General features: G+C 45.5%; 1 long non-coding RNA gene across 1 annotated transcript; it reads left to right on the plus strand.

Moving 5' to 3' along the window:
* The first annotated feature begins 2105 nt into the window (after positions 1-2105).
* Positions 2106-8284, plus strand: LOC115352234. Its single transcript, XR_003927035.1, has 3 exons — positions 2106-2250; positions 3090-3157; positions 8127-8284. It is a non-coding gene; the product is annotated as an uncharacterized LOC115352234 (long non-coding RNA).
* Positions 8285-10663: the final 2379 nt, after the last annotated feature.

The raw sequence follows: 10663 nt of genomic DNA on the forward strand, positions 1-10663 counted from the left end.
CTTGGTATGGAAGTGTACGAGGAACTCTTGCATCTAAGGGGAACAGGTTACTAATTGCCAGCAACGTTCCTGCAGCCCTGCTGCAAGGCGGTGGAGTGGGTGGAAGCGAGGCACCAAAGGAGGGATTTAAAGAGGAAAGTGTCTGAAGATTTCAGCTGTACAGGAAGCTCTTTCCAGCTCGCTCGGGCAATTATCTGAGGCACGGCAGAAGTAAAGCTTGCTGGTCTGCAATTGTGTTTCCTCGGTGTGAAATTCTCCTCTCTGTGGTGGTAGAACTTTTAACTAGAGGGTTTTAGCAGCAAGGAAAGATCCCGATTTTTGCAGATATCAGGTTTGCACTTACGAAACATTGTCACTTGCTGGGAAATTATTTTGTCACCTGTGTAAATGCATAGGTGTAGGATGGTGACAGGAATTAACCTAAATGCAAATGCAGGGATATGATGGGGAGAAAGCAGATGCTGAATCAGAGAAGTGACCGAAGAAGTTAATATGCTCCTCAAGGTAGAAGTGGAAATAGGGATACAATGTTTACCTTTTGCTACTGACCTAAAACATTTCAAAGAACATAGAGTCAGATCCCCAGATTTGTAGGTTTTTTACTGTCATGACAGTCTGGTTGGTCTGCCCAACATGGGCTGATTTTCATGAGAAAGTGAAGGGGGGAACTGCAAGCAATTCTCTCTCTCCAAGTTATGTGTTGCAAATTACTGACAATCAGCACAGAAAGTTTTGCAGCAGAATTGATGATGATGTGAGCCTTGGAACTGGAACCCTACCGGTGATTTGGAGAGAGCTGGAAATTGCTTATGATCTCTTGGTGTCAGGTGTCTCATTTACAATAAATAAATACAGAAAATACACCCCAGACAATTGCTGTCAGATACTGGGCGTCATCAGCCAGAGAGCTCCCTCGGAATTTGGTATTTTAGGTCAGCCGGCTTTAACTTATTGGAAACTGCAGGCAGATAAATATCAAGGACTTTCTGAGTCAGAGCTGCAGTATACTGAAGACATTCAGTTGTTCATATGGGGTTTGGGTCAGTCTGTAAATGAATAAATGAAGTGCAGAACCGAGCAAAAGCCACTTTCAAAATTTCCCATGAAATTAAAAAGCAAACCTTCAGTTGTTTTCTTTCACTTCCCATGAATATCAAAGGCAGTGAGCTGTACTGGTGAGCCTGGTGGTGGGTTCAGAGAGCCCGTATGGCACTGTGCAGAGTGTTCCTGGAAAGGGCAGGGCTCATTTGCAGCAGTTGAAATGGAAATGTAGAAATCCCACTTTGTTCCGTTTGTCCTGCAGGGCTGGAGATGAAACATGCTGGCAGAAGTGCTGCTGGAAGCGCCGATGCGATATATCATTGCATCTCAGCAATTTCAACCCCCGTTAATGTGTAAACATGAGTATTCACGGTGGAAAACCTGATTTGCAGAACTCTGCTCGTCTAATGGAAGAGAAAAATGGGACCGTCCAGCCTCTCTGCTCTGCCACAGCTAATCAGCATGGCTCAAAATCTAGAGCCCAAATCCTTGTGATGAAAGGCTTGTGGACGGCCTGTCGCCTCTGAACCAAAGCTCCTGCTGGCACTAATTCCACTGACGTCAGCGCCGACATCCCCAGCAGAGAATTTGCTCCCCAGAATTATTCCAAACAATTGTTTAGTGAATAATTCTGGATAATGAAAATGCAGAGGGGAGGAATTGGAAAGTTGTTCGCTGTCAATTCACAAAAGGGAGGAATGGAGGAATTTATCATGTCAATGGTTTGCCTATGAATTATTCACTTACTTCACAAAAAAAAAAAAAAAAAAAAAAAAAAATCCCTTTCTCCCCGCCCCATCCAAGATGAGGTTCGCCAGCTTTGTTGTAATGTGTTTTTGATGTGCTGGTTGCTGGTAATGCCCCCCATCAGCTCCCGCATGTTGAATTACACATTGTACACATGACACGTGAGTGCCGCTGCTTGAGGGGAGGTCGTCCCCAAAGCAGCCAGGGGAAGTAAAACAGCAGTGCTAAATCCAGGAATGATGCCAGCGAAGCTATAAACAAGTGGAAAGGCTATTAACAGCGTATAACCTGATGCTGCTATACCAATAATGGGAGGAGACTATGCATCAGCAAGGGACATTAGAGCAATGTTTTACTGTCTCCATGCTCCTAAGCATCCATTTGGCAGCAGGAAGGGCATTGCCATTGAAAGGGGGTTGACGGAGGGAGGTAGAAGAAATATGCTGCTGCGGAAGATGGAGGGTGAAGGGAGGGTGGGATGGGAAAGGACGAATGGTTGTTTTCAGTTGCTGTCTCTATGGTGTGCATGCTCAAACAGAGAACCTTAATCAGAGGCTGGGCAGAGATGAGTTGAGCTTATGGACCGGTCTCTTTGAGGAGGGGAATGGGCAGCACCAACCTGATGCACATCAGTGCTAAACCTGCAGTTAACCTCATGCATCTGATCTTGCTTGGAGATGGGTGAGCTGCGAGCCTGGAGCACTTTGCTCCCAAACTGGGGCTGGGAAAGTAATCTAGGGAGGGGATAAATGGTCAGGAGGAGCATGTGTTTATTTTTCTTTCACTACTATTTAAACTGACATTGATTTAGCTAAAGATGCTATTTAATACCCCATTTAAGTTACCATAGTAAGAAATGTCCACACAAGTGCTTTCAGGGCGTTCACTGAATTGGTTTGAAACCTCAACTAGAAAGTGGTATCATTTACTGGAAGAGGCAAGATCTTACTCTCATTTTCATAAAATAATAGTGCTAAAATTGAGCCAATTTCTTAAGAAGCTAAGCTTATAATGCTAAGCTGAGTTTTCACTAAGGACAGACACACATTTTGGACTAAGAAATGAGACTAGAAAAAAAAATACAACAAAAGTAGGTTATCATCTATCACCTGCGTTACATTTGTACTCTCATGCCTTTCTTAAGATCTTCTCAGGGCTGGTCTCTGTACAAGCATGGAGTGAGATGTTGCTCCTACCTCACAGCCCATACAGAGGAAAATTGAACAAGTGCAAAGGGACAGGACCAAGAAACGACTCTGACAATGTTTTTACAGCACTTTGCATTTTTTTCTCATGCCCAGGCTGTGGAGGAGATGCTTCCCTGCATGAAGAGCAGAGGTAGCTCCGGTGCTGGGATTCCTCCTGCTGAGTAAGTAAAGAGAAACACAATCGCACCCATCATTAATTCAGAGAGCCAGGGGAGTGCCGCATGTTGTTTTTGTAAATGTAGTAGACTCTCCTACGTGGTAACAAATTGTGGGAGAGGTGTTGTATTGCTCCTCAGTGACTCTGGCTGTTGCTGGATGGATAAGGTGGTTCATGGTGGGGGAAAATGTTCCCAGGGAAGTGTTGCTTGTAAGCAGCTATTGATCTTATGAGATGCTGCAGAAAACGTGTGTCTGAGGTATCACATTCATTTCTGGTTTCTCTTTTGGTGTTGCCTTGCATGCCCATGGTTCAGTGGAAGGATCCGGGGGCAGGGGTGGGGGAAGAAAACATTGGGAAATAAGGTTTCATTAGGGTTCTTATCCTTGGGAGACAACTGAGGACGCTCAGTTTGGTGGTCCCTGGACTGTCAAAGTTTATTCTTTCTAGTTAAGACTAAAGGTGAAAGGATTTATTCCAAATGAGTGTGTGTGAGCAGGGCCGGGATGGGAGGATGCTGCCAGGCAGGTCCATGGACCAGTTGTACTGTCACAATCTGGGGTTAAATGGGCTGAAATCAGCTTTGCAGGCTCTGCCCAGGTAAGAGGAAAGGCTGTTTGTTGATGCTCCCATTGGCTCTGTCCTATTTAGCAGCACCCAGGGGTGAACATCTAGAATTACCATCTGGAAAGAAAAACACATGGTGCCTGGTTTCTAAGAACCTTTTGCTGTGTTACTTGAGTCAACGGGTTGGCCTTAGGGTTGGGTTGGAGCTGCTGTGGTCAAGCCTGGGAGGTCTGTCTCATTACCCGGGGCTGTGGCTCAGGGCAGGAGCAGCAGAAACATTTGTTTGCCAAGAGCAGCGGGTGCTGAACTGGTTCTTGTCTGGGTGGTACCACACTCCGTCTTCACAGCACAGGGTTACCTTCTGCTTCCAGGATCGACAGGGAGTATGTCCTTTGCCAGGGGAATGTCTCTGGGTTTGCTCTAGACACAACCAGGAGATGAACAAAGAGGGTCACTGTTGTGCATTGAAATTTCTCCATCCCTGGGAAGCCTGTGGGCATTTTGTCCCTGGGGCAGGATTTCAGGACATATCTTCATACAAGGCTTGCCTGTCTTTTGTGAAGATGTTGTAGGACAGCCAGAGAAACCTTTCTTTCCCCAATAGAATAAGAAGGGGGTTGTGGAAGGAAAACAACTTCCCCCCCCCTCCCCATTTAGCTGTCCAGTTTGAAGGATGGGCCAAGAGGAGGATGGATGAGATGGCACAGTGTGCAAGTGGCAGCAGAAAGCTGTGTGTGGGGCTTCATTCAAACCTCCAGATATTAGAAAGCCTTTGGGGGGGTGTCACTGCTGTGTATCGTAGACCTGCATCTCCACACAGCTGTGTGTGATGGGGCATTTGGGTTTTGTACGTGAGGAAAGAGGGATTTAGAGCTCCGCCAGTGAAAGGTGCATGGAGATGGTGTGCTTCGATTTCCCTGTGCTGGGAGGAGCTGAGCGGGGGAGGCTGGGCTTTGTGCAGGCAGAGGTATTAAAAGGAAAGTGAATCCTGTGGTGTAAAGATAAAAATAATCAAGTGTATGGGCTGCTTGTGTGTGTGCATGTGCGTGCATGCCTGGAGAGACCTTACAAGGTGAGAAATAATATCACGTGTCATTAATTTGGGAATATGTTGAACATTGGGGGTGAATGTGTATCACAGATTAGTGTGTTTGGATCATGCAGGGGAAGGGTGTTGTGCCCCAGTGTTGCACACAGGGTTAAATGGCGGGAAGTGCACAATCAGGGATAAAAGTCTGAAGGATGAGCTGATTTTCCTGGGAGTCCCCGCTCTCTCCCACGGTTTCGCCGCGGCAGCCTGCGCAGTCTTTTATTGGTCCCATTAAAGCCAGTTGTCTGTGCAGGGATTGATTTCAGAGGAGCACAAAGTTAATTCATTTCCAAAATGAAAGACTCGTATACATAAAACAGTCTCTGTCTCTCTCCTCTCCACCCCTCTGGATAGGTGAGCCTGAGTATTTCATGCCATTTCCCTACAGCTCTGGAAGCCCTCACTGAGATTACAGTGAGGATAGAGACTATACTTCGCCTGCATGTAGATTCAAGGATAAAACGACAGATGTCTTTCATTAAACATCTCCGAACGAGCTGTTCAGGAGGCAATATGTATTCAGACACTATCAATATTTCATAAAGCCGTAATAGATGTTATCATAGATCCTCCATCCAATATTTATTGCACCATAATCACTGATACATTGCACCAGGGCTCTCCATCCACCCTCCCCTGCCTGTCCCCCCATAAGACATGCAACCAGGTACACAAGATTTAAATGAAGTGCAAACCTAGCGCCACAATAAATTTGAAGGAGTTTGAAGTTGTTTGTTACTTGAGGCACTTTCAGGCCCAACGATAATGAAACAAATCTGTTTGCAGAAGGCGTTTTTATGGAAGGGTTTCAAAGTGAGTTGGCTCAGTGTAAATCTCTGGGTTGAGGCCATTAGAAAGCATTTAAGCTGCAGCGAGGCAGTGGGCTGTGTCTCCAAGTCTGTGGGTGTTGGAAAGCAAAGGCCTAAAATTAGCAGCATGGAAAATATGAATCCTTTCAGCAGTCTGCTGCTAGGTCAATACAGGTAGAAGAGACCTGAGTACGGCTGGAGCTGGACCCTTCTCTCCCTGACCCCACCAGGATCCTGTTGAGCTTTCTGAGCAACCGTGGTGCTTCCAGGGGAGCTATGTAGGGAAAGGATTGGACCTGAAAGATTTATAGTTGGGATTTTCAAAGGAGCCTAATGGATGAAATTTTATAGTCAGTGTCACTTGGGAGGTCAGACCCCTGGTTGTGATAATCCTTTCTGCCCTCAAAGCCCACCAGTCTAAGGGAGGCCAGCTGTCACCCTCTACACTTATTCTTAAGTTGGTCAAACTTCTCAAAAGCATTTGGCTTTGTATCACAGGACATGCTAATGGATAAAGTGGAGCCATCCAAAATCAACATGGTGCACATTAAATAAATGGGGTTTGTAATTGGTTTCCAAATGGAGTCCTAAAAGGAGATTCCACATCAAACAGCTTTGTTTCTCATGGAGACGCTAAATGGCTGGTCTTGACCCTCTCCCATTTAATGTCCCCAGCAATGAGCCAGGGAATAAAAGAGAAGAATCTGTTAAATCCTCACTGATAAATGTTAAAAGTGACACAAAGTCTGGAGAAGAAAAGCAGCCCTTACAGAACCCCAGTTAATGATATAGCGCCTTGGGTTTGCTTGGCAGCCCCGGGTCAAGTAAACATGGTATTTTGGTATGATCAAATGTCAGAGCATTCATCTCACTTAACTGAGGCCATCTAAATGTTAGCTATGTGGGGTCCACTTCTAGTCCTAGGAAGGGTGGAGGCACCTCCGGAGCATGAGATATTCATTGTACCTTAGATATCCCTTAGAGTGGGATGAATCACCTCCGGACAATGCCTATTTCTCTCTAGCAACAGTGGAGACATCTTAGAGGAGTACCTTACTTAAAACATGTAACTCCTAGATGGCTAAAGCTGGGGAAGGAAGCCCAGCTGTGGAGCCAGGGAATGCAGAGAATAATTGCAGGATTGGGTAACTGATGATTCAGGAAAGCCCTGGGGAGACAGGAGGTCACTGATGAGCAACTTGTGCTCCTCTGGCCGGTTTTGCATAGGAAGGTTATGTTACCCCTGTACTTGGCACAGTATCCACAGTTCAAAAAAGGTGTGGAAATATTGGAGGAGATTCAAAGAAGAGCCAGAAAAAGACTAATGAATAGGAAATCACACCGTTCAGAGAGCAAATCAAGGAGCGTGATCTGCTTAATTTAGCAAAGAGAGGGTAATAACTGGCGGATGGCACAATTGCACCTGCAGGAAGGGAAACGGTCGTATTGGAGAGCTTTACAACATGGCAGGGAAAAGCTGCACAAGCATCAGTGCCTGGATGGCTTTGCCAGGACAGCCCAGCCCAGGAGCAGGGTGGTGTTTTTCAACAGAGAAGGAAATGGTTTGGTCATATTGCTGGATTTCTCATCACTGGATGTTTTGGAAGCAATTAACTCAAAACCATCCTTTTCCAGAGTTATGTGATGCATCCTACTGTGTTTCTCACAGGGGTTTAAACAGGGTCATGAACTGTAGAAAATGCCTAAGAAACACCTACTTTACCTAAATTTTATTGTCTCTTCAGACACATGGGGCCCTGAGGGGAAGCAGACCATAAGGAATGTGCGCACGTGTGTGCAGGGGGAGGGATGATTTTTTAGTATGTGTGAAAAATATTAGCCTAAAGGTTCAGAGCGGTCTTGAAATTTGGAACATAAGTGAGATAAGAGCCTTCCCTTCAAAATAAGGTGCCCACGAAGACACTGGGTGCCGAATGGGTTAGGGGACCTGGGAGAGGCTGGAGGTGCTGGACAAGAGGAGGTATGGGCTGGGGTCTGGGTGGAACCAGCATCCCAGGCAAGGTGGGAATGAGGAGCACTCATCTCCGTGTCTCACTCCATTGCATCGCTTTAAAACAACACCCTAAAGCCAAGCATCACGTCTGTAAACAAATGGGATTTTAGCTTTGATTCTCTATAAATCACTGGAGCCGTTTTCACTTTGGAGAGCTGTGTGAGGGCTGGAGTGTAATGAGCTGGTTCGTGGGGCAGGCAGGGAACGTTTTTATTTGACTCTTTCGGGCCCTGTGAGCCCCCAGGTTTGACTTTGAGTTTCTGTGAAACAGAAAACATTTGCTGATGTAAGGGAGCCTGAAATAACTAGGAAAGCTTGGGGGCTGCTGACACTTGAATAAATCCAAATGTCCTGGTATTTGGTTAAACTTGAATCTGAATATTTGTGTATGTTTTTTACAACATTTACTTGCCTCAGGGAACAATTTGTGGAGCTGAAATAATCCAAGAGCTTTTTTTTTTTTTTTCCCCTGCCTGGTATTTCCACCCTCCAGGAAGCGAAAAGCCTTGAGAAGATTGGATCATGCATTATTTTTACCCTTGCAAATAGTTCCCAGACGCACGGAGCTCAAGCTGTGAAAAATGCACAATGTAAGCCCGCAGTGTGCACTGGCTCTTGAAATGCCAGCTGGGGAGCTGAGACTGGACCATTCATCTCATGGATGAAACCTTGGTGGGGCCCCAGCTGGGACCACATCACCTCGAGGTGTCTTGGCAGAAACACGACCCCGCTTTTCCCAAACATCACCCTCTCTGCATTGCTCGAGTGGGAAGATGCACGCACCTTGGTTCCTTTGAGTTGAATTTCAGATTTCTGAGGAAACCTGGCTTCCTGACAACTTGGCTTCATCTGCTTATTATATGTAACACATAACCTCCTTAATATTACACATGGTATGTTTAACTGCTTAATTTACTTTGGGAAGTATTGCCAAGTACAGCTATTCTGTTGACATATCATTTGCATGATAAACTAGTATATTTTAAGCCACAAATAGGATGCTTCTGTGAGCTATCTGTCTACACTTTTACAAGCTACCGACAGTATAGTATCTTCACTCCTTAAGTTTGAGAACGTAGCCCCACATCATGCCTGGGGAGGGAATGAATGATCCTTTCTTGCAGGAAGAGAGCAGAGACTCATGGCTCATCTACATCAGGGAGTCAGATCGTGTAGCTTTTCTGAAATAAATTCTTGGGTAGATATTATCTTTGGCCTAAAAATGACTTTTTTTCCCCCTCACAACAGCTATTCTTGTTTGGGTAAGATTGGAAATGATGCTTTTTTCCTAGACAAAGTTGTTTCCCCTGCTGTGTGACCAAGCCCCCAGAGAGGCTCACTGCAAGGAGCCTGCAGCTGGTGGCTCTGACTTGGGCAGACCCTCGCATGCACAAGTGCATTGCTGCATGGGAGCAGACCCAACCTGCCTCTCCTGGATCCCAAATCCAGCCGTTAACCCCCCAGCCCCGACTCCTTCTTCTGGCATCATGCATCTGCATGTCTGTCTGCATCCTCTCCTACCTTTTGGAGGTGACAGACACTGCTCCGGTGTTTGTCAGCAGCTAACAGGCACGTATCACTCCCTCTGTGCCCTGCTCGATGGGGCAGCGTCACCCTCCAGCTCTTCATCATATTAGCTTGCAGTCACACAGTGCCCCGTAAAGCTTCGAGGCCTTTGAAAACTGAAGGCTGACATCTTGAAGTCTAATTTGACACATTTCCAACAGGGGAAGCATTTATTACATTAGACAAGTTGATGCAGCTCTCAGGTTGGGAATTGCACTTATTTTCCATAATAATGGTGTAAAGTCCTCTTCCTTTTATTGTGTTATCTCTCTTTAATCATGCAGAGACGCTCCCCAGTAATTTTAATCAAAGGCTCAAGCATCACTTATCTGAAGACTAATGACTCAACTCAATGAGAGGAGAAACTTTGAAGAGCTTGCAGTTGAGCTGGGAGGAGCAAAAAAAGGAGAGTTTATTTGAAACTTTTTTCTTTCTTTACATGTGTCATTATTTCACCTGATTTTAGCTGGAGAACCTTTGTGTGTCTGGTGAGTGGGGACGAGCTGTGTCTTGCTGCTTTTCCTGAACATGCTGCGTTTAGGAACATGGCTGAGAGAATGAGACATACTTTCACAAGAAAGATATTCCCACTGGAAAAAGATGATGTGGTCAAAACTGTTCTTTTCTATAGAGAAAAATGACAGATTGCCTGAATCTTTTCCCTTGTTCAGTGAGAATATTTGAAAGATATTTGTCTTGGAATGAACTCTTTTACCTTCTAATGCCATTTCTGACAAGAAAAGAAAGGGTCTTTTAGGACTTAAAACAGAAATTCTTGTGGAAGCCCCAAAAACTTGTTGTAAAAAGGAAAAAACCCAAAGAGGTTATAAAAAAAATTCATGTGAGGTTTGTAAATACAAGATTTCTGGTGCTGATTCCTGCTATTTTCCTGAAGTAGCTCATTGTCTATGTTGGAATTGATCTGTTCTGCTTTAGATTTCTTCATAGGCAAATCCCATGGAGCTCCTGACGCAGAGATTCTCTCTTTCCACCTGGCACAAAGGCTTTGCTTGGGATTTGCTGTGGTATAGCTCTCCGTAGGTCAAGATTACAAAAAGTGGGTGCCCAGCTTGCCATGAAGTGTGACTCCAGCTGCCAGGGGCTGGGAGTTTTCCAGCAATCAGGCTTTTTTAGGTTGTCTTGGCTACAGCAAGTAAAAGCGAATCTTCCAAAATTGCAAGAGCTCTTTGAATGACTTGCCCGGGTAGAACAGAGGGCTTCCTAATGGCAGGCAAACAGCATTGTCCCTGATGTCTAGCTAGGGGAATTAATGTGTGGAATCAGTGTATTGCTTGGGGACCTCAATGTTGGAAGGAAATCAGAGATTTCCAAGGCCACATGCAAGGCTGTATGGAGATCCTGAGCCTCCTGGGGGGCTGGTTTTGGTGCCATGTTGTCCATCCCTGCAGGACATCCTCCCTGAGGAGCCCAAATCTGCCCACAATTTTTTTCTGCAAATTTCTC

The sequence above is a fragment of the Aquila chrysaetos genome, chromosome 16, assembly GCF_900496995.4.
Source record: "Aquila chrysaetos chrysaetos chromosome 16, bAquChr1.4, whole genome shotgun sequence".
NCBI lineage: Eukaryota > Metazoa > Chordata > Aves > Accipitriformes > Accipitridae > Aquila > Aquila chrysaetos.